This window comes from Dromiciops gliroides, chromosome 4 (genome assembly GCF_019393635.1).
Source record: "Dromiciops gliroides isolate mDroGli1 chromosome 4, mDroGli1.pri, whole genome shotgun sequence".
NCBI lineage: Eukaryota > Metazoa > Chordata > Mammalia > Microbiotheria > Microbiotheriidae > Dromiciops > Dromiciops gliroides.
In genome coordinates this window covers 279,348,521-279,373,944 of record NC_057864.1, presented here as the reverse complement: position 1 = coordinate 279,373,944, position 25,424 = coordinate 279,348,521, and the positions used below count along the sequence as shown (strand labels likewise).

Genomic DNA, 25,424 nt, shown 5'->3' with positions numbered 1-25,424 from the left:
CTATATAATTTTGGACCTCTATCTTCCCTGGATCTCAGTTTCCTTCTCAATAAAATGAGATAGTCTCTGAGGTCTCTTTCATTTATAACTTATCTGATCATTTATATGCTGGGTTTAGTTTTATCATTAGCCCCATTTAGATTATTGCATTTTAGCAAATTACTTCAAATGGAAAGGAAATGGCATCTGAAAGTCATGTTGAGAAATGTCTCAGCTTGGATTCCTTAAGATTCCTTCCTTCCATCTATCTATCCTTCCTTCCTTTCTTTATCCCCTGCCTCCCTCCTTTTTCTTTTGTTAATTCCATACATTATCAATCACATTTTATTAATCTTTTTTTTTCTGAAATCACACATGTACTTAAGGTCTGTGAGGGCCAAAATTTGATATACTGAGCGTTATTTGGGTAACTCACCTTAATATTGTGGTCCCAGAAATATGAGGGACCTTTAAATAGCCCTTTTTAGATATTTCTCCCAAGTCAATAAGAAAGGAGGCTCTAAGCTTTAGTTCACAAAAGGATCAGATTTTATTACTTGGGAATTAATTAAACAACAAAGGTGAAACTAATAAAAATCAAAGATAAGGAAATAGGAAAATGGAAATACAGATGAATATTATTAACTCTAAATTTAACCTATGCAATCCCAGACCATTCACAATTAACCTAGTACAAAGAAATTTAGGGTTTTCCATAAGTAACTCACCCAAGCCTGAATAGCCCACCATACTAAGAACCAGCAGGCCACAACACGCCACCACCACATGGAGCCAAGCAGAAAGAAAGAAGCCAGTACTGGAAGTAGCCCACCTCCCTTCCTGGAGCATTCAATGTCCCCTCCCCCAAAAGGGGGAGGTCCTTCAAAAAGCTGCCTTCTTAATCCTGGGGTGGGCCAGGTGTGGCCCTTCCCAAATGAGTTAGCTAAAAATGGGAATATTAATCTTTACCCCAAATTATTTTTACCACAGGCCATAAATAGGAATAATAGGTCATAGATTTTCCTTAATAAGATGTATGCTCCTTTTGGTTTTTATATTTCCAGTACCTACCAGGGTTTCTCACATAGAATGCTTTAATAAATATTTATTGATTGATGTAGAACTGGAAGAGACCTCAGAGTTCTTCTAGTTCAACCACCTCATTTTAAAGATGAATCAGAAAGGTTCATAGACAGGGGTGTACTGGTAAATGTTTAACAATTGGTTCTCTGGGGGGTGGGTAAGATTATAAGCAAGTTCACTTTTTTAATTATGAAAGTATTTTATTATTTTCCAGTTACATATATAGTTTTCAACATTTGTTTTTCTAAGCTTTCTATTTTCAAAATTTTCTCCCTCCCTCCTCCCTCCCTAAGACAGCAAGTAATCTGATATAAGTTATATATGTACAATCACATTAAAAATATTTCTGCATTATTCATGCTGTGAAAGAAGAATCAGAGTAAAAAGGAAAAACTTCAAAAAAGAAAAAGAACAGCACCAAAAAGAAAAGAAATAGTATGGTTCAATCTGCATTCATATTCTTTAGTTCTTTTTTTTTTCTGGATTTGGAGAGCATTTTCCATCATGAGTCCTTTGGAGCTGTCTTGGACTATTGTATTGCTGAGAAGAATCAAGTCTATTACAGTTGATCAACACATAATGTTGATGATACTGTGTACAATGTTCTCCTGGTTCTGCTCATCTCACTCAGCATCAGTTCATGCAAGTCCTTCCAGGTTTCGCTGAAATCTGCCTGTGCATTGTTTCTTACAGGAAAACAATATCCCATTGCATTCATATACCACAACTTGTTCAGCCATTCCCTAATTAATGGGCAACCCCTCAATTTCCAATTACTTGCCACCACAAAAAGAGCACTTATAAATACTTTTGTACATGTGGGTCCTTTTCCCTTTTTTATGATCTCTTTTGGAACAAGACCTAATAGTGGTATTGATAGGTCAAAGGGTATGCAAAGTTTTATAACCCTTTGGGCATAATTCCAAGTTGCTTTCCAGAATGGTTGGATCAGTTCACAGCTCCACCAACAATGCATTAGTATTCCAATTTTTCCACAGCTTCCCCAACATTTATTATTTTCCTTTTTTGTCATATTAGCCAAATTGATAGGTGTCAGCTGGTACCTCAGAGTTGTGATTTAGAGCATTTTTTCATATGACAATAGATAGCTTTGATTTCTTCATCAAAAAACTGCCTGTTCATATCCTTTGACCATTTATCAGTTGGGGAATGACTTGGATTCTTACAAACTAGATATAGTTCCACATATATTTTAGAAATGAGGCCTTGATCAGAGGTACTGGCTATAAAAATTGTTTCCCAGCTTTCTGCCTCCCTTCTAAATTTGGATGCTTTGCTTCTGTTTGTGCAAACCCTTTTTAATTTATTGTAATCAAAACTACCCATTTTGTATTTCATAATATTCTCTATCTCTTGTTTGGTCATAAACTGTTCTCCTTTCCAAAGATCTGAGATGTAAACTATTCCTTCCTGTCCTAATTTACCTATGGTATCAACTTTTATGTCTAAATCATGTACCCGTTTTGACCTTATTTTAGTATAAGGTCTCCCTCCATTTTCTTTGTTTATTTGCCTCTTTTAGAGAGCCAGCCATTAAAAAAAAACAAAAAAAACAAAACAAAAAAAAAAACACTTTTCTATTATACCACTGGAGGAAAGCTTAGAGGGGTGGTGCTATATGCCAACGGGATCAGGAAAGGCTTCCTACATAAGATACTGTTTGAGCTTAGGCAGAAAAAAAGCCAAAAATTCTTAGTAGGAAAGGGGGAGGGGAATGAGACAATTGTAGGGATGAAAGACAGCCAATTCAATGAAATGGAGATTGGACATGGAACATCCTCTTTGATTAGTAGCAAGTAAATAGCAAAAATTCATGGTGGAAAATAATGTATACAAAGGCTGGAAAGATAAGAAAGTGCCACACTTTGAAGAGGAAAAAAGTCAAATAGAAGGAGTAAAAAGAGGAATATATAGTGTCCACTACATTCTATTCAGTGACTAAGCACTTTTTGCAAATATTATCTACTTTGATTTTCACAACAACCTCGTGAGCTAGGTACTATTTTGGTTCCCAATTACAGCTTAGGAAACTGAGACTGAAACAACTGAAAAGTTAAGTGACTGCCCAGGGTCACACATCTAGTAATTGTCTAAGACTGGATTTGAACTCAGGTCTTACTATCTTCAGGCCTAGGGCTTTATCCACTGAACTACCAGCTGTTTCTAATGGACTTTATATTATAAATGATGTTTATGTTTGATCCTAGAGTTAATAGGGAGCCACTAGAGTTTTTTGGGGAAGGGGATGACAGAGAGAGAGTATGGCAAGGACAGATCTGGACTAAGGTGGTGACCATGTGATTGAAAATAAGAAACAAGTGAGATGCAACATGTAGAAATAGAATTGACAAGCCTACATAACTGACTAGATATGGGCAGTGGGGTAGGGAGAGTGAATAATTGAATTTGACTTCAAGATTGCCTACCTGCGTTCTTAGAAGGATGGAGGTGGGTTTAATAGACATTGGCAAGTTAAGAAGAAGGATATGCTTAGGGAGAAATAAATTGGGCCTTTTTTGGATATACTGTATTTTAGATACCTGTACAATATCTAAGTAGAGATGATCAGCAGGAGTTGAGAAGTAGGCTTTTTTTTTCAGGAGAGATCAGGGCTTGACATGTAGATTTTAGTCATCCCCATGACTCCATTACTTTGCAAAAATATATTCTATGCCTGTCAGCCTTCACTTTTCACAGAATATATGCATTTTCTTCCCTTTTCCTAAGCTATGTTTTCCAGATTTAATGGACTCTTCCTCTTCAAAATCTATCAATTCTTCCAGTCAGCATAAGCCCTACGTCCTCCATCAAGCTTTCCATGAAGTCTCCAATGGGATATATTCTCTGAACCTTTGTCACATATGGTTCTAACTCTTTTATACTACTATATTTCATTTACCGAGATTGTTACCTTTCTATTGTCTTAGACTCGTTATCACCTTTTATAACTTTTGTAAGGATATGTCCAGCCACTCACCTCAGAAACATTTTCACAATTTTATGTTACTTTTGGATAGCAATGCTAAATGGCATTCCACTTTGCAACTTAGGGAAGTATTTGAGTTTTGCATAATTTTTTAATCCATCCCCCTGTCCCAATGCAAGTGTGCATGTATACATATACACATATGCATGCACACACACATACATACATACAGTTGTTTTGTCTTTCTATGTTGCTTATGTATATTTTCCTAGAGTTCAATCTTTAATTTCCAATGGGTACTTATAAATAATTTTCCCCTTTCAAAGTTGCTTAGAGTTTTAAATGTATAACTCATCCACTTGCTCTATCTTACGAACTTGACCTTAAAGATGTTTTTTACTATCATAAACCAGGTTAATATCAGAAGGGTAACAGTGTAACTGTAACATGACAGAAAACATGGTCTGTAACCCACTGATTGCCTGGAATCTTTTTACCCCTACAAAGGACTAGGCAAGAAAATGTTGGCATGGTCTAAACCAAAAGAGATTCCATTTGGACAAAATATAACAGTTAATAGGTTTGTGCATGTTCATTGGCCCTATCTAGTGGCCCATAACCTAGGCCATTATTAGCGACACATGTGCCCTGCCCTCTCCACTAGGATAGTGATGAGAGGCAAGAAATCCACTCATTAGGATTAACAGAAGACAGAACTTGAGTTATATATTCCCTTCTTGTGTGCTTATTTATTGGGATTCTTTCAGGACTAATGAGTGAGTGGCTATGATGAAAGACATCTCTTTTATCTGAGTGGCTAATATTTTCTAGTAGGTATTGCTATCAAAATAGAATTGCCATTTGCCTAGTTTAGATTTTTCCCCAGTCTCGTTAACTCCTGCCCCAGTAGCATTAAAAATTATGTTAATGGCTAATAATTTCCTATATGGGCAGAAAAGTCTATAAGTAGCTGCAGTTCTCTCTCTCAGGTTTATGAGCATAAGTCAATAGTATGACCAGAACCAAGGGCTCAGCTGAATTCAAATGCATGCATTGACCAAAAATCCCTGTTATATGTCCTTATTCAGCTATGGCTAAGTTAATCTTAATTTGCTGAATACCTTTGCAGGGAAGTGAAGAAGCTACTTTCAGTTCACAAGAGATAATTGTTAATTTTTTTTTAATTGGGAACATTTACATCTCAGAAACCTGTAAATGTTACAAATCAGGTATTAACTTATTATTTTGTTGATTGTCTACACTTAAGAAGGTAATGAAGAAAATGTTAATAATGAAGATTAAACTTACAAGTGTCTTATGTATTCATTATTTTAGAGAGCCATTTGTAAAACACTTATGAGTGTATCTTTGCCAATGAATGTTTCATTTATTTTCCAATACTTGAAACTATGTGGAGATTGACCTGAGTCAGGATTAGCCTATAACAATAACTTGTATATTCATTGGCCAATATTCTTTGTACAGATTCATATGCTCATCTACAGGTCATCACAGGGAATGAGGGGACAAAATAGAAATGTCATCAGACTTAGCCTATTCATCAGGCCACAGGCCATCAGAAATGACCAGTGCACGTTCTAAAGTTCTTAGACCTATTAACTTTTCTATACCTTAAAAGACCTTCACACTAAGAGCAAGTAAAAACATGAAGAAGTTACCTAGGGAACTTGGATGGTTATAACTTTAAAAACAGTCTAGATAGGCATATCCCTAGATTGATTTAGATATTGACCCACTTAACAGCAAGGGACTGGACCTAATGATCTCTTGAGATACCTCAAAGAGCAAAAAATAAACTGGTTGTGAAGACCTTACATAAATAATATCTCAGGGGCAATAAAAATTATTCCATGTAAAAAGAGTTACTGTTATGATCCTCCCCTGGTATCCCACCATGATAATTAACTTCCACTTTTCCCTGGAGCATTGTCTGTTGCTACCTATAGAACCAAGACTTGTGTTCTTTTGGCCTGTGAGATCTAATGACTTCACAGACTTTCCTCTTCATCTTAGTGGGTTGGTGGTGAGAAGGAATCTTCTATTTTTGAATCCTTTAATATCTAAAAGCAACACTTACATCAGCCTAAAATTTGTTAAACACAGTCCCCACACACACCCCACATACACATACGCATGGACACACATGAACACAGGTGATTATCTTCACAAAGCATTGTTACTTAATGTATTTTCTGATAGATATAATGTCATAAATGACATATGGGTTCTATTAAATTTCTTCCATATCACAAGATATAATTTCAGAGGCTATTCTGAAAATTCTTTGTAAAATTGTACCTATGGGGAAGTGTTTTCAAAATTCCAAATAATTTACTTACAGTCCTATAGAATACAATCCATGCATAAGAAAGGAATTGATTCTATATAAGTCCCAACTTTTGTCCAAAGTGGATGCTGTAGATGTTTCAAAACCTCTATACAGGAGCAGCTAAGTGGTATAGTTGATAAAGCACCAGTCCTGGATTCAGGAGGACCTGAGTTCAAATCTGACTACGGGCACTTGACACTTACTAGCTGTGCGACTCTGGACAAGTCACTTAACCCTCATTGCCCCACCAATAAAAGAAAACAAAAACAAAAAACCCTCTATACAGATTCTGCTGCTTTATTTTTCCCATTACATTTCATCATTCATATAGCCATAAGACTAACCTTTTTTTAATATAAATCTGGTCATGCTATTCTTCTATTCAAAAGTTTTCATTGACTGCCAAATGCCTACCAAATAAAGGACAAAATCCTAAACCTACCATTCAAGATCATACCTGATATCTCCCCAGCTTTCCAGCCCAGTCTCATATTGCTTCCTTTCATATATTCTGTACTCCAGTCAAAATGAACAAATCAACTCATGGAACACATTGTATTCTTTCATTCTTCTCTGTAACTTGTTTTAGCTGTTCTTGTAATGTCTTATCTCACCCTACTCACCTGTTAAATCTCTACTCATCCTTTAAAGTCCATCTGCAATGCTTCCTTTAGCAAATTTTCCCTGATCCCTCCACTTCGTCTAGCATTTTTCTGCCTTTTATATACTTAGTACAGATCATTTTGCCTCCTGAAAATCTTTGTTCATGTCTAATATTTGGCCTTGATTGAAAACATCTTGAAGGCAGGGACTATATTACATCTAAACTTTGTACCTCTCCTTGCACTTAGCGCAATTCCTTGTATACTATAGATACCTGATATTTACTTGTTGTGTCAATATTGTACAAAAAGGATAATAAATTGTTACTGCCTATTCCCTTCACCCGAGGACAGAAATATTCTTTTCTGATGCTATTTTTGAATTATCTTGCATTGCATAAATAAAAAAAAGTAGATCAGTTCTCTAGTGTTAGCACATTCAGGTACCAATTGTTAGAATATTCATATGATTTTTCTTAAATTCATTTTAACAACAAACATGTACAGAGGGCCTACTCTGTAAAAGGCAGTATGCTAGATCTAGGGATACAGAAAAGTAAAAGGCAAGGTTCCTGCCTTCAAGGGATTTATAGCTTAAGTGGGGGATAAGAAACGTTTGCTGAACTGAATTAGATTGGATTAAAATGAGAGGGTGAAGGGATTATCAGGATGAAAACTTAAATATCTTGTCAAAACTTTTATCTCAGTGATGCAGGTCCATCCTCCAGTAGTAGAGATTTGAACCCATGTACACCTTCTCAACTTCTTTTCCATCACCTGGCATGTGGTAGAGGAATGTTGTAGATCTCTTGACATTATGAGTCCAAGAAATCCATAATAGTTGGACTTCAGTTATCGCCATTTCTTACTACATGATTAGTTTATCTCTTTCCCTTGTTGTACATCTTTTCAATTATGTCTTATCCCACAATTCTTTGTTGGTTATATGCTGTCCCTTATATATTCCTGCCATGCATTTCTCCATTACCCTTTGGATAACCTACAACTTTAATTCACTGGAGACTGTAATATTCCATGATTTGCAGCAATGTAACATCAATGTAAAATTATTGGAGAGCTCTGTACATTTTCCCTAATGCAATGCATTGTACTTCCTCACCCCTCTCCCTCTTCTGATTCAATGCTGTGCACAGTTCCTTATCATTCTCCAGTGTCTGGAGATACACAAACACAGACATGTATTTATACCCACATATATTTATTCATAGATGGAAATATATATGCACATATATGTATACATACAAATATTTCAAATACAGATAAACACACAGCCATAAATACTTATACAGGGTATGCCAACATTCTTCATATGATTTTAATAGCTAAAATACATTTAATACCTTAAAACCACAATAAGACTTTTGGTATACCCTATACATACATTTGTATAGATAAATTATAGAAAGATTGCTAGAAAGATTGATGGAGATGAGAGAGATTTTGGAGATTCTGTATATCCTAGCAAATAAAATAGTCTTTTAGACAATAGATATTTATCATCCCTTTGTCCTTCCAATGTGGATAGTTAAGCCAAAGTAAATTATATATCTTAAGACTTTATACAATCTATATAATATAATATGAAAACAGAAACATTAAGGAAGCATTATAGCATAATACAAAGATTAGAAATGTAGTTGGAGGACCTGGGTTCAATCCTGAAACAATTGCTTATATCCGATGTAATACTGGGAAAATCAATTAAGTTTTCTAGGCCTCAATTACCTTGTCTTTGAAATGAAGGATTTGGCCTACATGACTTCAGAAGTCTCTTCTAGAAATAAATCTCTAAGTTATATGAAGTCATAATTTCTAAGTAAACTACTCTTATATAATACACTTATGTAAGCTGTTATACTGGGTTAATATGTATAGAAAGGAGTTTATGTGGATGGTTTTGCACAGCTAACTTGAGTGGCTAAAAAGATTTTGCCTTATGCCTTTTAAGCAGAATTCAGACAAATACCATTCAGACCCAAGTATAAATAATAAATGTGTGTTTATTTGAATTTCTTGATGCTGAAAGCTGTGCAGACAATAGACATTTATTTCTGAAGAGGATTTATGTTAAAATGAGGGTTCCCTGGGGCATTAAGTAGAAAAAAGCATGCAAAAAGCACTCTACTAAATTATAACTGAGCACAAAATATGACAATTATAATTGCTAAAGTATAGCTGATGTATGAAAGTTTAATATATTTCATGTCATAGTTTTGTAACTTTTTCATCATTGACTTAACTAGTTCCTATCTGAGAAGGTTCCTTTTCAAGCAGAAATCATTCATTTCAACCTCACTCACTATTTTTTTCTTCTTGTCGTGAGTCATTTAGTAGTTTGAACTCCTATGGTATATTGGATGGTCAGGTGAACCCAAGTCCAAATGTGGCATCTCACAAATACTGGTTGGGTGACTATATACAAGTGATTTAACCTCTCTAGTCCCCAGGTAAATCTCTAAAATTATATGTCATAGAGAAGCAACATATCTACCTTAGTAGATACAGTCAATTTCCAAGGACATTCATACTCCAGAGAAATTATAGGTGAAGTAGGGGTGGGAAAGAAAATAATTAATTAAATTATTTTCTCTATGAAAAAGGCTGAGAAATTTATAGGACCTACATATTTAATAAGCTATGGTGATGGCTATTTTTAATTGAAAGAAAACAAAATTGACAATTTAACTCAAAATCATTTTATTTTTCCCTTAATCTCACAGTCCAGATATCATCTTCTCTATGAAATCATTCTTTGTATGCCAAACTGAAGGTTCTTTCTCCAACTTTATGTATTATTGTAACTCTTTATATAATTCTCTTTTAGTTTTATAACATTCTGCCTTCTATGATAATTTGTGTAATGATTGCTATCACCCACTGGTTTATAAACTCTCTGAAAGGAACACTTTCCAGGGTTTTAAAAAAATTTCCATTCTACAAATGGGAAAGCGTGGAATAGGCTAGCTTATCCTCTATCTCTCTACCTAAAGGAAAGGACTCACCTCTCCATTATATTCAAACTAAAGACCTGTAATGTTAACTTAATAACAATTGAATTGACCAATAATGATGTTATTCAAATTTCATTATCAGAAGCATCTATATTGAAACTTTTATTAAATCATTTCATATACATTTTCAATACAATTCATTTAAAAGAAAATATTTGTCATTAATATTTTTCTAATATTATATAACTTTTACTTTTTTAAAATTAAATTTAGTGTGATTGCTTTGAAAATAAAATATAGTGTGTGATTTATTCTGGAAAAAAAAAAGACAATGTGAGAAAGTTTTATTTATCAACCCAGGAGTTCTATTCTAATGTAATGCATAGTTTAGGATTGTCAAGGGATTACTCCCATTCCCATGCCGAATGCTGTGTGAAAAACACAATACATAATACATTCTAATGCACAAACTACATTAAGTATAATTTCTCACTTCATTATCAGTGATCAATTTAGCACATTGGCTATGAGTTCACTCAAGCCATATTTATGTGGCAAAGGGAAATTGGGAGATGAGATGTAAGTTGTAGGAGAAGAGTTCTGAAAAATTTGAGCAGTTAAGTCATTATCATAGAAGTTTAGAACTGGAAGGGACTTTGGAGAACAATTAGCCTAATGCCCTCTTTTTACAGATCAGCAAATTAAGATCTAAATAGACTTGCTTAAAATCACACTACATAGAGGCAGGGCCAGAATTATGACTTTAAAATTCTAGTTGAGAGGTTTTTCTGCTATTCCACATGTTTTGCAGCAGTGTAAAGGAAGACACTAGCTTAGGTTTCATGCACAGTCTTTTATTTAGGTATAGTAAAGTCAAAATAAATGATATATTTAGGGAATAAATCCCCATCAGCATGAAATCTATCAAAATCACTGGCTTTAGAGTTAGAGGACTTGGGTACAAATCCTGTCACTTATTACTTATATGACCTTGGGTAAGTCCCTTAAGCTCTCTGAGCATCAGTTTATTCTTCTGCAAAAGGAGGTCACTAGGCTAATTATTCTTTCCAATCTTCTTAGTTCAAAGCTAGGAAAGTGAGTGAGTGAGTCAGTGTGTGTGTGTGTGTGTGCGTGCATACATATATAATGTCTGTGCATGGAAAATGTAAAATCTTTGCTCTGGTGAAGTCTCAATTCAAGTGTCACTTTCTATATGAGCCCTTTTTATCATCCTTCTCTACTCAGTTTTTAGTGCTCCTCCCTATCCTCATTATTTCTGTATATATATAAATTTTTAATTTTTTCCCCTTTATTACCCTCAATCTTCCTTGAGTAAAATGTAAGCTATGTTAGCATAAGTACTGCTTTTGATGATTGGTTTTCATTTTATATATGTTTCTAGAGCCCAGCAGTGAATCTTTCTCATACTAGGAACTTCATAAATTCTTCTTAAATTGAATTAAAATGCCTGCTGTTTTAGCATTGGAGCTTAGGGGCTCTTAGGTTAAGTTCCAGTTGCTTTGTGTTAAATAATACTTTTTACATATTCATGAATAACAAAGAAAAACATGGGTTAAAGTTAAATATTCTTGATCAGCTTAAGAAGAAGGAAAGAAGGAAGGGAGGGAGGAAGAAAGGAAGGAAGAAGGAAGGGAAGGAAGGAAAGGAGAGAGGGAGGGGGTAGAGAGACTGAGAATATTTTAAAAACATAGTCTGACAAGCCTTTACCATTGTAAGGAAATGCTACAGAACTGGTAAACTGTTGGTTTTTACATTTATGTCAGTGCTAAATGAAATTACAAAGATATACTTATTATCCTACAAAATATTCTTTTTTTTTTTCTGCACACTGAATACCTTTGCATTCAGGAGTTTCTTAATCAAATGCTGAACTAGTTGTGATCTCTTTGTTCCTGAACATAGCACCATCTATTCCCAAGTGCTCAGTACCTAGAAGTTCAATCATTAACATTTAAATACTAGCTTCAGTACACTCACCACAGGGCTACGTGCATTTGAGAGGAAGAAAAACATAAAATATGATCCTTACTTTTAACATAGCTTGAGAAGAAACATATGAATTAGAGAACAATTAAAAGCCACATGAGAGTGTGTAAAATGATGGAGTTATAAATAACCATGAGCTGAGGACATACAAAGTTTTTCATGGAATGAGGTTATTTAGAAAAATCTTTCTGGTAAGGTTGACTTTTTAATGGGATTTGGACTAAATAAACTACAACTTGATTTATCACAAATGAGATAGAAAAGAATGTCCAGATGGTGATTATTTGTGGAGACCAAGGTTTTGTGAGCAATTAAAAGAGGAGTCAATGTGGTATTATGTAAATATCACTGAATTTGGTGTCAAAGAGGAGTGTGGTTCTAAGCCTGGTCCAAACTCTTGCAATATGAGCTTGGAAAAGTCACCGAGTCTCCCAAGAGCTTCTGTTTCCTTACCTACATTAAATAAGATGGAAGATCCCTTTGACTAGTGTAAGGAATTAATAGAAACCCCATCTTTGACTAAAATTAGAAACCCAGGTACACACCCATGTGTGCTGACCTTGTGCCAGACACCTGCCTGTCCAAATTATACTGTAGGGAAGCCCCGCCATGTCTAGAAGCCTGATGAGGGCAAGTCAAGCTGGCTTGCATTTGTAGAGCAGCTTGTTAGTTTTGTCAATCAGGGTTTCCAGCAAATTAGCCTGGGGCTTTGTGTGTGGATGGCCCTGTTTCCTGTGGGAGAGGGGCTTTCTGGGAGAGAGAAGGGAAGAGAGGTTACACTTTCACACCTGAGAGAGAGGGAGTGGGATGCTGGTGTAGCAGACTGGCAGTCCAGACTGGGGAGCACTGAGCAGCTGTTTCTCTTTGGAACTGCTGCTGATTCTGGGTGGTGGTGAGTTTGCGGGTTGTATTTTTTCCTTCCCCTATTCCCTTTTTTGTTGACCCTAGTTTTACTAACCTCACCTGTGTTTAAAATTTGTTCCCATTAATAAAACCTGTTTTTTTTAAAGAAGCTGTTAATCTCCTTTCTTACCCCAATATTACTGTTAGCTGCCCAATTAACTCTCCCCATACTAAATTTGGTCCTTACACTAGCTCTGTGTTGATAAATGTTTGACTGTAAAATATGTAAATCAGTAAAGAAAAAAAAGAAATTACTCAGGACACACTTCTTTTAGGACACACTTTTAAGATTAATCTTCATTATTAAAATTGTCTCCATTAATTTTGTAAGTCTAGCAATCAACAAAACAATACATCAAGACCTCATTTGTCACATTTGTCTATTTCTGTAGTACAAATGCTCATGCTGAAAATATAACAAGCAACTCTTTAGCATTCCAAATGGCTCAAGAACATCACTCCCTATAACCTGAAGGTAAAGTAGTCTGGTAACTAGAATTCTGATACTGGAGGATCTACTTGATATAATTAAGTTGTGGATAGGACACTGGGCTTGTGGTTAGGAAGACTGGGTTCAAATATTGCCCCATCAATTTTGTTTGTTCTTATTTTGTACTAATAGCACTGGACATTTTGTTTTTTTGCAGGGCAATACAGGTTAAGTGACTTGCCCAGAGTCACACAGCTAGTGTCAAGTTTCTGAGGCCAAATTTGAATTCAGGTCCTCCTAAATCCAGGGCTGGTGCTTTATCCACTGTGCCACCTAGCTGCCCCCACTAGCACCAGACATTAAAGGTAGGGGAAGTAAGGACTTGACCACTGGTGCTGATTTATAGTAGTGGGAGGGGGAAAGACTTCAAGGGAATTAGATTGTAGTTAATATTCAAAATCCCAAACCAGCTTAGGCCCATTATTTGTAGTCTTACTTTGACTCAGGAGTTTGTTTCTCAGATGCTTCTTCATTTAGCAGACTGAGGATAATATTGTATATTTTACACAGTCAAATTGTAGCTAAAGAAAATAATTTTGGCAGCTATGAGGAGTATGTGTCTTTTGGGGTTTCAGTTTCCTCCTCTATAAAATGAGAGAATTGCTTTTTAAAGTTCTATCCAACTTTAAATCTATGGTCATTCTTTTTGGAATAAATGGGGAAATGAGCTATAATGAGATTAAGTGACATTTTCAAGGATAAAGAGAGATAATGAAACTGAGCTGGTAAGGAGACTTAGGGTCCTATTAGCCTGGTTCAGTGTCTATGGGAAAGACTTCATAGAGTTGGGATTTAATTCAATATGCAAAAGTAATGTTATGCACCTACTTGGTCCAAGATACAGATCTGGCCAGTAGAAATTAATAAAAATAACTAAAATAACACTCATTTTAAAATGTACATACAATTTTTATGGTAGGGGGAATTGTACAATTGAGGATAGGTTACCTATAATATTATTTGACCTGTGAGAATGACAAAAAACTTCCAACTGATGGGACTATATAGAGAAGACTTCACAGAAATTACATCTATGCAGAATTTTTAAGTTTTATAAGTATTAAGAGAGGTGAAGTTAAGAAAAAAAAAGTTCATTCCAATCATGGGAGATGACTTCTGCAAATGCATGTAGATTAGAGATTATATTTGAGTTTGGGGCTGCTACATAGAGTATTTGGAGATGAATTATCAGAAATTAGCCTGCAAGGATAGGCTGGAGACAGACTAAAGAGAATCTTAAGTGGTAGGTTAAGTGAATTGTATTTTATCCTTTAGGCACTATAAAGCCACTAAAACTTCTTAAGCCAGAAAATGACATAGGTAGACTTGTACCAAAGAAAAATCATTTAGCAGACATCTGAAATACGAACTATAGGGGTACATGGTGGGAAAAGGGGGGAGAGACTTAAAGAAAGACAGAAGCTATTATAATAGCTTCAGGAAAAAGTTAATAAGTTTTTAAACCTGCATTGAGAGGAGCACTATGATGATATATCTTGTGGAAGAAGAATCAACATTGTTTGGCAACTGATTGGGTATGATGGTGAAAGTCTAGAGTGACTTCCAGCATAAAACTGGATTGTGAAGCTGGGTGACTGACAAGATAGTGTTATCCTAAGTAGGAAGAGGGGAGTTTGGAAGAGAGAAGTTTTAGGGGGAAAGATGAGTAGATTTTACGTAAATTGGATTTGAGATACTAATGGAACATACAAGTATAATGTTAATCAGGCATTTGGTGGTATAGGAATGAATATATGGAGAGAATTTAGGTCTGAACATATAGATGTAAGAATCAGCTACATAGACATTATAGGCAAGCAAACAAGTTGGGTGTCACCCCATTGTCCTTTTCTCTTTTCTCTTTTCCTGTCCTTTTCTCTTCTCTTCTCTTCTCTTCTCTTCTCTTCTCTTCTCTTCTCTTCTCTTCTCTTCTCTTCTCTTCTCTTCTCTTCTCTTCTCTTCCCTTTCTTCTCTCTCCCCCAGTACCAGAGACAACAGGCACGTACCACCATTGCCACTTTCTATTCCTATTCCCTTGATCTCTATACAGCTAATAGATAGTGGTACAATAGATAGAGTGCCAGGCATGGAGCCAAGAAGACATGAACTCAAATTAAACTTTGGACACTTAAAATGTAGGTCACCTTGGATAAGTCACTTGAATTCTGTCTGCACCAGTTTCCACATCTATAAAATGAGTAGAAAACAGAAATGGCACACCACTCCAGTATCTTTGCCAAGAAAACCACAAATGCAGTCAGGAAGAGTCAGACACAACTGAAATGATAGAACCACAACAATAACAACAAAACCTCCGAGGGTTGTTGTAAGAATCAAATGAGATAATTGTAAAGCGGTCACCACAATACCTGGCACATAATGAGTGTTAAATAAATATTAATCATCATCATCATCACAGACTTTTGAAAGAAATTACTATTGAGCTGGTAGTAGCAGATGTGATCACTGAAAGAGTATACAGAGGGAAAAAGAATAATAATGATTAATGTATATTATCTTTTATGGTTTACAAAGTGCTTTATATACATTATCTTACTTGATTCTCACAACCATGTAGCAAAAATAGCACAGTTATTATTTCCATTTTGTGTTAATGAAACCCAGGTTAGGTGACTTGATAAAAGTCATATTGCTAGTAAATGACACAGTAAAGATTCAAACTAAAGTAGCTTCCAAGGAAAATAACTTGTAAAAATAAGTTTATGGGTAGAATAATATAATTGTGAACTGCAAACCTGATGTAAACGTAAAAGTTCCCACCTGCAGCTGGTCTGTAGAAGAGATAACTAACTTTCAAAGTTGATGTAGAATTGTCAAACTAAACCATCTTTTGTGAGATTCACTGTGCAGTGTGGGTGGGGGAAAGAGTGTGATTACAAGTCCTGATAAGCCTCTAGAAAGCTTGAAATGACTGAAGTGTTAGCAATCATAACTGAAGTGAATGGGATGAATTCACTGATAAAATGGAGCCTGATATCACAATGAATAAGAAACCAGAATCCAACAAAATGTTGTTTATAAGAAACATGCTTGAAACAGACTCACACACACGGAATTAAAATAAAAGAGTAGGACAGAATCTGAAGTAAAAAAAAAAAAACTAGGGTAGCAATTATGATCTCAGAAATTGAAAAACAAAAGTAGACTTAATTAAAAGAAATAATCAGGCAAACTACATTTTCAGAAAAGGTACCATAGAACATGAAATAATATTTAAAATTATAAAAAGTTTTGATGATAAAGGCCTGTTTTCTCAAATATACAGGGAACTGAGTCAAATTTATAAAAATATGTCACTCCCCAATTGATAAATGGTCAAAGGATATGAATAGGCAATTTTCAGAAGAAGAAATGAGAGTTATTTATAGTAGTATGAAAAAATCTTTTAAATAATTATTGATGAGAGGAATGCAATTTAAGATAACTGAAGCACCACCTCATATCTATCAGAAATAACTAATGCTGGAGGCAATGTGGGAAAATATGTACACTAATGAATGTTTGCTGTAGTTATGAACTGATTGAAGCATTCTGGAGAACAATTTGGAACTATAAAGCTGTGCACACCTATGACCCAGCAATAAAGCTATATGTATTATATGATCAAAGAAAAAGAATACCCTATATATACAAAAATATTTATAGCAGCTCTTTTTTATGGCAGCAAAGAGCTGGATGTCCATCAAATGGTGAGTGCCTTAAAAATTGGTGGCACATATTTGTGATTGAATATTATTGTGTCGTAAGTAAGGATAAGCAGAATGGTTTCAGAAAAACAAAAAGAAAAAACAAAAACATGGAAAGACTATAAACTGATGCAAAGTAAAGTAAACTGAGACAGGAGATCATTGTACACAATAGCAACAGCATCATATTGATGATCACCTGTGATTAAGTTGCCTGCTGAGAACTGTTTTGTAGGCCATAGATCTGGATTTTAGGCTGGGCTTTTCCATTTTTATGCTTTTTGACCTTGAACTAGTCAGTTCTACTGTCTATGAAAAAGTTTCCCATCTGTAAAATGAGAATATCTACCTTGCCTATTCAAGAGTTTTGAGAACTATAAAATAAGTTATTATAAAAGGTCTTTGAAAATAGCAGCTCAATATACGTGCAAGGCAGAGGTATCACTTTTCCTGGTAGACAAAAATTATTCTAAAACATTCTGGTAACATGTATTGAGTATTATGTAGCTGAAAGATTCTATGTTCCTATTTTAATTTTAATTTTTTTTTTGCTGTTCTTGATAGCATGACATTGTACTGCTGTGGTTTGTCTTTCATTGTGACCAGGACACAGAACAGAATAAAACTATCTCCTTATTTCTGTGAAGCACCTATCAACTTAACCAATCAAAATATATGAACTCTGTAGCTCATTTCCCTCAAGTAGAAATGATGTGAATAAACACAATCCATGAAATACCAAGCTTATGTTCAAATTCCATAATTTTTCAATTATTTGAGCCTATCCACTTTCTGATAGTAGACTAGAGAGAGTGAGAGACTGAGAAAATTGTTTTGAGTGGATTTGTTATCATCATGTAGCTTGGTAAAAGTGGTCTTTATATCATAAAAGAATTCAATAGTTGACTGTGGATATAGGCTTTCCTTAGTTTCCCTTTTGAAAAACAGAATATTAATAGATAGAAAGCTAGCTTTCAAATCAAGAAAAGATGGATTCAAATCCCAACTGTAAAAGAATCTGGTTTTGTGACCCTGAGTGCATTATAAAACCACACAATACCCCCAGACAAGTTTCTATAATTAATTTATGTCTGTCGTTTTTTGCACCAGTGAAATTGAAAGACTGGACCAAAAAAAATTTTTTAATACTTTTTAATTAATATATTACTGGATTTTATGTCAGAAAGACATAAATTTTTCCTTTAATTTTTGTAAAATGTGTGTTCCTGGCCAAGAACATTCCTCAATCTTTCCTATTTCTTTTTTTTTTTTTTTTAGTGAGGCAATTGGGGTTAAGTGACTTGCCTAGGGTCACACAGCTAGTAAGTGTTAAGTGTCTGAGGTCAGATTTGAACTCAGGTACTCCTGACTCCAGGGCCGGTGCTCTATCCACTGCGCCATCTAGCTGCCCCAAAATTTGGGACTTCTACAGCATGCCAACATGTATGTAAAGCATTCTTTTTTTTTTTTTTTTTAGTGAGGCAATTGGGGTTAAGTGACTTGCCCAGGGTCACACAGCTAGTAAGTGTTAAGTGTCTGAGGCCGGATTTGAACTCAGGTACTCCTGATTCCAGGGCCAGTGCTCTATCCACTGCGTCACCTAGCTGCCCCTATTTCTTTTATAACATGAAAATAATACTTATAGAACCTAACCCACATAATTTGTGGAACAAATGTGAAAAAAAGCTTTGCAAATTTTAAAACACTATAGAAATTCCAATGATTATTGTTACTACTAGTTTTATTTTCCATTCAAATCCATTGAAAAGTAATACATGGCTTTATGTTTTTTGTATTCATTTTCATACTAAGTATATTATTTTGACAACTATGTGTACCTATTTTCCCATATAATGGTTACATGTGATATACATTTTAAGTACTACATATGATCATAGTCTAGATTATATATAGATTTACATGTAGATTAAATTGTTGTGAAAATTTCTAAGGCTGACAAAGGAAAGAAACAGCAAGTGTCCAAGCCGTGGAAAATGGATTTATAGAGAGAGGGTACCAGTCTCACAATAACACTGGTCAGTCAGGGGTAGGACCTGAAAGACACCTAGCTTTGGCCTCACCAGGGTTTTATAGCCTCACAGGGCTTACTAATTTAAGACAATCTTAATTAGCAAACATAAATTGATCATAAATTGTTACTCAATTTATTTACTAATAGGTATATTATAGACAAACTGCCTCTTGCTGAAGTCACAATCAGCCAACAATCTTATCAATCTTCTTGCTTTCTAGCAGCAACAGGTCATAACTCTCAATGATTATTGGTTCCTGTAGCTTAGTAGATACTAAGTATAAGTTTACCCTCTTTTTCTTCTTATGTTTTTGAAATCTTTTCAAAATCTCCAACATCCTCCTCTGTAAAAGTTTACAAATGTGTCTATGTTTTAAACCAATGTTGTACTTGACTCATGATTCTCTATTTACCTTGTGGATTAAATATTTACTAAGGTAATTTTTATAATCTTATTATGGGAATTGATTTAAAAGTATAAAAATTATGTATGACCTCTAACCATTTCCTATTTTTAAGAAGTTAGAGTTCTATTTTTTCCTTTTTTTTTTTTTTCCGGGTAATGAGGGATAAGTGACGTGTCCCAGGTCACATAACTAGTAAGTGTCAATTGTCTGAGGCTGGATTTGAACTCAGGTCCTCCTGAATCCAGGGCCACTGCTTTATCCACTGCACCACCTAGCTGCCCCCAGAGTTTTTTTTTTTAACAGCAATATGTGCGTGTATTTCATAAATATACACGTCCCATTCACATTCACAATTATGATTTCTAACTGTGTATTTCTCTTACTTTGTTCTCTTCTACTTATCCTTCTTTTCTTTTGCCCTGTCCCCACCTCAAAAGTCTGTTTGGCTTCTAACCATTGCCTCCCTGAATTTACCTTCTCTCTTATTACCCCTCTTTTCTCTTACCCCCTTCTCCTCCTACTTCCTTGTTGATTAAGATGAATTTTTACATCCAAATGCTTGTATATATTTTCTTCCCTCCGTGAACTAGTTCAGTTGAGAGTGAGACTTAAGTACTGCCTGTTCCACCCTCCTGGGTCTCCCCTCCATCTTCTTTGCTCACCGTTTCTATATGAGATAATTTTTCCCAATTCTTCCTCTCACTTCCCCCTTATCTCTATGCATACCTCTTTCTTGTCTTCGCATTCTTCTTTTGATATCATCTGAACATAAATCTTACACTCATACTATATGTGTCATGTTTTCATATAGGAATAAATTAATTCCATATTTAAGTCTTTTATAATTTTTCATGTTTACCTTTTAATGCTTTTCAGGAATCTTATGTCTGAATGTCAATTTTTTAATCATTTATGGGCTCTTTTTCCAGGAATCTTTGAAATTCTTCTGTTTCATGAAATATCCACTTTTCCCTTGTAGGATTATACTCAGTCATTCTGATAGGCTATTCTTGGTTATAATCCTAATTCCTTTGCCCTCTGGAATATCATATTTCAAACCCTGCGCTCCTTTATTGTGGTAAAAATCTGCTAAATCATGTGTCATCCTATTTCTTCATGGTCCTTCTAGGCACTTGCAGGAATTTTCTTCTTGAACTGGGAGTTCTGTATTTTGATGATAATATTCTTGGGACTTTTCATTTGAGCTTTTCTTTCAGAAGTTGACCAGTGGATTTTTTTTCGGTTTGTATTTTGTTTTCTGGTCCTAATATTTTGGCACAGTTTTCTTTTATAATTTCTTGAAAAGTAACGTCAAGGATCTTTTTTTTTTTTTAAAAATCATGGCTTTTAGAAAGTCCAATAATTGTTATCTCTCCATGATATATTTTCCAGGTCAGTTTTTATTCCCAATGTAATAATTCAATCTTTCTTTTAATTTTTTGGTCTTTTGACTTGGTTTTATTGTTTCTTTTTGTATAATGGATTCAATCACCTCTACTTAACCAAATCCAATTTTAAAGAGTTATTTTCTTCAGTAAAGTTTGTACCTCTTTGACCAAGCTACTAATTCTTTTATCATAATTTTCTTGAAATGCCCTCATTTCAATTCCTATTTCTTCCTCTAATACTTTTATTTCATTTTTAAAATATTTTTTCTTCACTTTCATATCATTTTAAAAATATTTCATCTAGGAATTTTTCTTGGGTTTCAGTCCAATCTGCATTTTTCTCTGAGGCTTTAATTGTAGACATTTTCTAATCATTATCTTCAAATTTATGTCTTGAGCTTCCCTGTCATCATAGCAGATTTTTATGGTCAGGTTCTTTTTTTTCTTTGTTTTTGTTCATTTTTACAGTTTATTTCTTGAGTTTGAATGTTATGTTAAACTTGGGCTTCACTCACCTCTATGGGTTGGGCTTGAGGATGTCTGGCCTGTGCGTCTGTCTTTTATGAGCTTCTGTTGCTTTTACAGTTTAGTGGATGTCATTAAGTTTTTGATGTATGAAAGTCATGTAATCCATGGACAGGTATGGTCCATGGAGAGTCCCTCAAAGGTCTGCTGTCTGGTTCTTACACAAGCAAAACCCGATTCCCTAATGATTGCCATCATTCCTTTCCATCCTGGAACTATGAACTGGAATTGGATAATGTACTACAGAGCTACCAAATTGCAATTTATCCTCCACCCAGTGCTAACACTGGGGTCCTCTGGGGTCTCTTTCAGACCAAGTATTCATTCTTCTCAGTGTCCCTAGGCATTTGCTGTTCCCACTTCTGCCAGCCTACAGAGCATAGATCTTACCACTTCTCATACACCACTCCTGGCCAATCCTTACTCTTGTGTCCACAGAACTCTTTTTTTCTGTTTTTATAAAACTGCTTTGTGCTAGAAAAATTATTCCCTGTTACTTTTTCTTGATTTTACTATTAAGAATTTGGATTTAGGTATTTTTTTAAGTTATTGTAGAGAAATGTGTTAATGGTGTTGAGTGAAAATATTTCATTCTACTCTCTTGGCTCTGCCCCACCCCTGACACATATTTGTGATCTAATCATATATAGACAGTTGATTCAGAGATGATTCTAATTAGTAACAAGTCAAATCCTGCCTGTTAAAGTGTAACCAGTTTCTGTGTGTCTATTTCTATCTGTATGTATGTACATATGTTCTTCATGCTAAGTACCTTCCAGTTGTTTACTGGAAGGAAATATTCATGGTGAGTAGACATCGATTTCATTGCTTCTTTCCTTCCTTATTCGTGGACTATATTTCTATATCAATCCTCATCCCTACCTCCTTTGAATAGAAGTCATCAAGCATGATGACATATGTAATGCATTTTGTTACCCTGAAAGTAATACATAAATACAACCTCATGTCAATACAATTTGAAAATCTTACACAGTTTCTTTTTTTATTTCACTGTGTTTTTTCTAGAAGAAATTTTAGCCACAACCATGGGTACATACATTACAATTATGTTCATTATAGCTTTTTTTAAAATAATGGTCATCCTTATGGCAGTGTTAGGTGGCCAAATGATCCATGAAATAATATTTTCATTGCTATTGGATGCAAGATAAATATACATCCACATATTTCTTTATTAATTTCTCCAAGGTGAATTTGTGAGTTTCTATCTTAGTGCAACTTTCTTTTTCTCATTTCATTTATAACAGGAATGTCAAGTTTAATATAATTTTGGCTCCTTCAACAGTATGTTCACTCATTGACCATTTGACAAGGATCTCACATATAGAGTTACAATAGCAAATTTAAAGTTTTAAAAGTTTAAATTTTAAAGTTAAACCTTCTTTTAAAAATCATAGTTATTAGTGTTCTTAACCATACTTTTCTACTACTCTACCACCATTATTAAAGAAATAGAAAGGGAGAAGAGGGCTCAGGACATATTCCTGGAGTAACATGAGAAAAGTTGCCATGACCTGGATGAATATCCAGTAAAGGAAATTAAGGAAATATGCTCACATAGGTAGTAGGTTAATGAAGATTCAGTATTGTCATGAAACCTGGAAAGGAAAGATAATCTAAAAGAAGATAGTTCTACATGGATCAAATATTGCTGAAAGGTCAAAAAGGATTAGAACTGGGAAAAGACAATTAGATTTGACACTTGAGAGATCATTAGCAACTTGGAAGAGAATAGTTTCAGTTGAATTATGATGTGGAAAGTCAAACCACAGATGGTTCAGGAGAAAGTGAACAGAAAGGAACTGGAGTTTCAGAGTCTAAACTACTCTCAAAGAGTACAGAGAAGAGCTCCAGGATAATAACTAGTGGGGATAGTCATGTCAAATAAGCACTATAATTAGGGATAGGGGAAGAAATGGATGTGTTTATAGGTAGCAGAAAGTAACCAGAAGAAACTGGGGATGGTATGGGTGCAATATATGGAGGAGATTAGATGGAATTAGATAAAGGATGCAGATAGAAGTGTTTGCCTTGGCAAGAAGTACAGCTACACCGTCATCATCATCACCACCATCATTATCAAACTACTGATGGCTGAGTTGCTAAAGCACTAGCCCTGAAAACAGAGAGATCTGAGTTTAATTAGGGCCTCAGATACTTACTAACTGTGTGAACCTGGACAACTCACTTAAATATTGTTTGCCCCAGTTTTCTATATTGTAAAATGGGGATAGTAATAAGTCCTAGGTTTGTTGTTAGCATCAAATGAAATATTACTAAAAAACAAAAACAAAAAACACCTAGCACAGCATCTACCATGTAGTAGGGGGTACATAAATGCACATAAAAGTAATAACAGAAGGTAACATTTAAATAGCACTTTGAATATTAAAAAGCACTTTACATATTTCATCTGATTTTACAACAACCCTGGTAAGTAGATGCTATTATTAACTACATTTTAAGATGAAACTGAAGCTGAGAGATATTGACTTTTCAAGGGTCACACAGAGCCTCATCATCTGAGGGACAATTCAAACCCAGATCTTCCTATCTCCAAGTATGACACTCTGTGTCAAACTATCCTGTTTGGTATAATAAGCCTCAATTTCAACAGCAAGTTCAAGTATTCCTTCTAAAGAAAAACAAACAGAACAGATCATAATTTTCCTACTTTTGAAAATGTGGTTGTAAATTAATGTTCCTTTTGTGTAGGGGTACCTGAGATAAATAAGTCAGACAGTTCATTATTATTTCAAAGGAGGATGGGAGGTATAGTCCAAGGTTGGCAGTAGAGGGAGTGAAAGCAATACGAATTAAGCATGTGGCTTAGAAGTCCAGCTACTGGTAAAGGAGAGGGTTGGGAGAGGGCAACAAAACAATTAAGACATAGTGTTGGGGATGGATAATCTCTACTAAAGAAAAATAATGGGGTATGTGAACTGAAGTTGAGCTGCTCCAGTGACAAGCACCATGCTCTTTCACCTACGCTATTCAGCTCTACCCCACTTTCATAAATGTAGAGGTATGCCTTTAACATGGCTGCATGTAAAAAATTCTCTGTAGTTACTTCCAAGGACATCAGATTCTGTCTTATTTATTTCTTCTTTACAACATAATGAACAGGTTTATACTTACTTAATGAATATAATTATGTTATCAAGATTTTTTTAGATTATCTTATGCTTATTTACTTTGATGTTGGAGGCTCTTAAAACTCACAGATAAATACACAAACATACTGACACATATATTGTCACCTTTTAGGAAGGACATTAACTTAGTCTACTTCTTCCCCCAAACAGGAACTGCATAATAAAGAGGTAATGATATTTCTGTAACCATTTTTGAGATATTTAGCATTTACACAGTGCTGATTAAAATATTTTGTGGGTGAAAATTATGCCAGAGTGAGAATTGGAATGACACCCCCTGCTGGGAGGGATATAGTGAGCTCAGGCCTGAAAAAAGACCATGTTATTTTAGCATCTGGAAATTATGTTTTCTGGGGTTTCGCGGTCAGTTCGGCATCAGGAAGTGATGTTTGCTTGTGGGTACTATCAATCAAAGTTACCAGCCAATTATCTTGGAGCTGTGTGTGTGTGGATGGCCTTTTTTCCTGTTTCACAAGAGTTTCTGGGACAAGCCGAGGAGCAAGCAGGCCTTTCAGTTGGTCTTTTGGGTTCCTGACCTCAGCTTGGAGGGTTGGATGCTGGGGTCTTTTATATAGTTAGAGATAGTTAGATTTTTACCTCTCTCTCCTCACCAACTTCTGATGCACTTTTAATAAATACTTAAAAGTCTTGCTAAAGATTCTAATTTAAGGTAACTGACCATTCATTAGATTTTAGACATCATAGCTAGAATTTTAGCCCCGTACACCATATTTATCAATCAAATACTCAAAATGATTTTTTAAAAAGTCTTTCAGACTTATATAAGATTTTATTTCTCAAAGGGTTTCCATTTATGGAACATCTGACTAGATTATGCCCTTTTGTCATATTCTTT

At 34.9% G+C, this 25,424-nt stretch overlaps 1 protein-coding gene across 4 annotated transcripts in view; it reads left to right on the top strand.

Annotated features, from left to right (window-relative positions):
• KHDRBS2 (KH RNA binding domain containing, signal transduction associated 2) overlaps positions 1-25,424 on the top strand; it is an 840,272-nt gene that overhangs the window by 450,753 nt on the left and 364,095 nt on the right. The window lies entirely within an intron of this gene.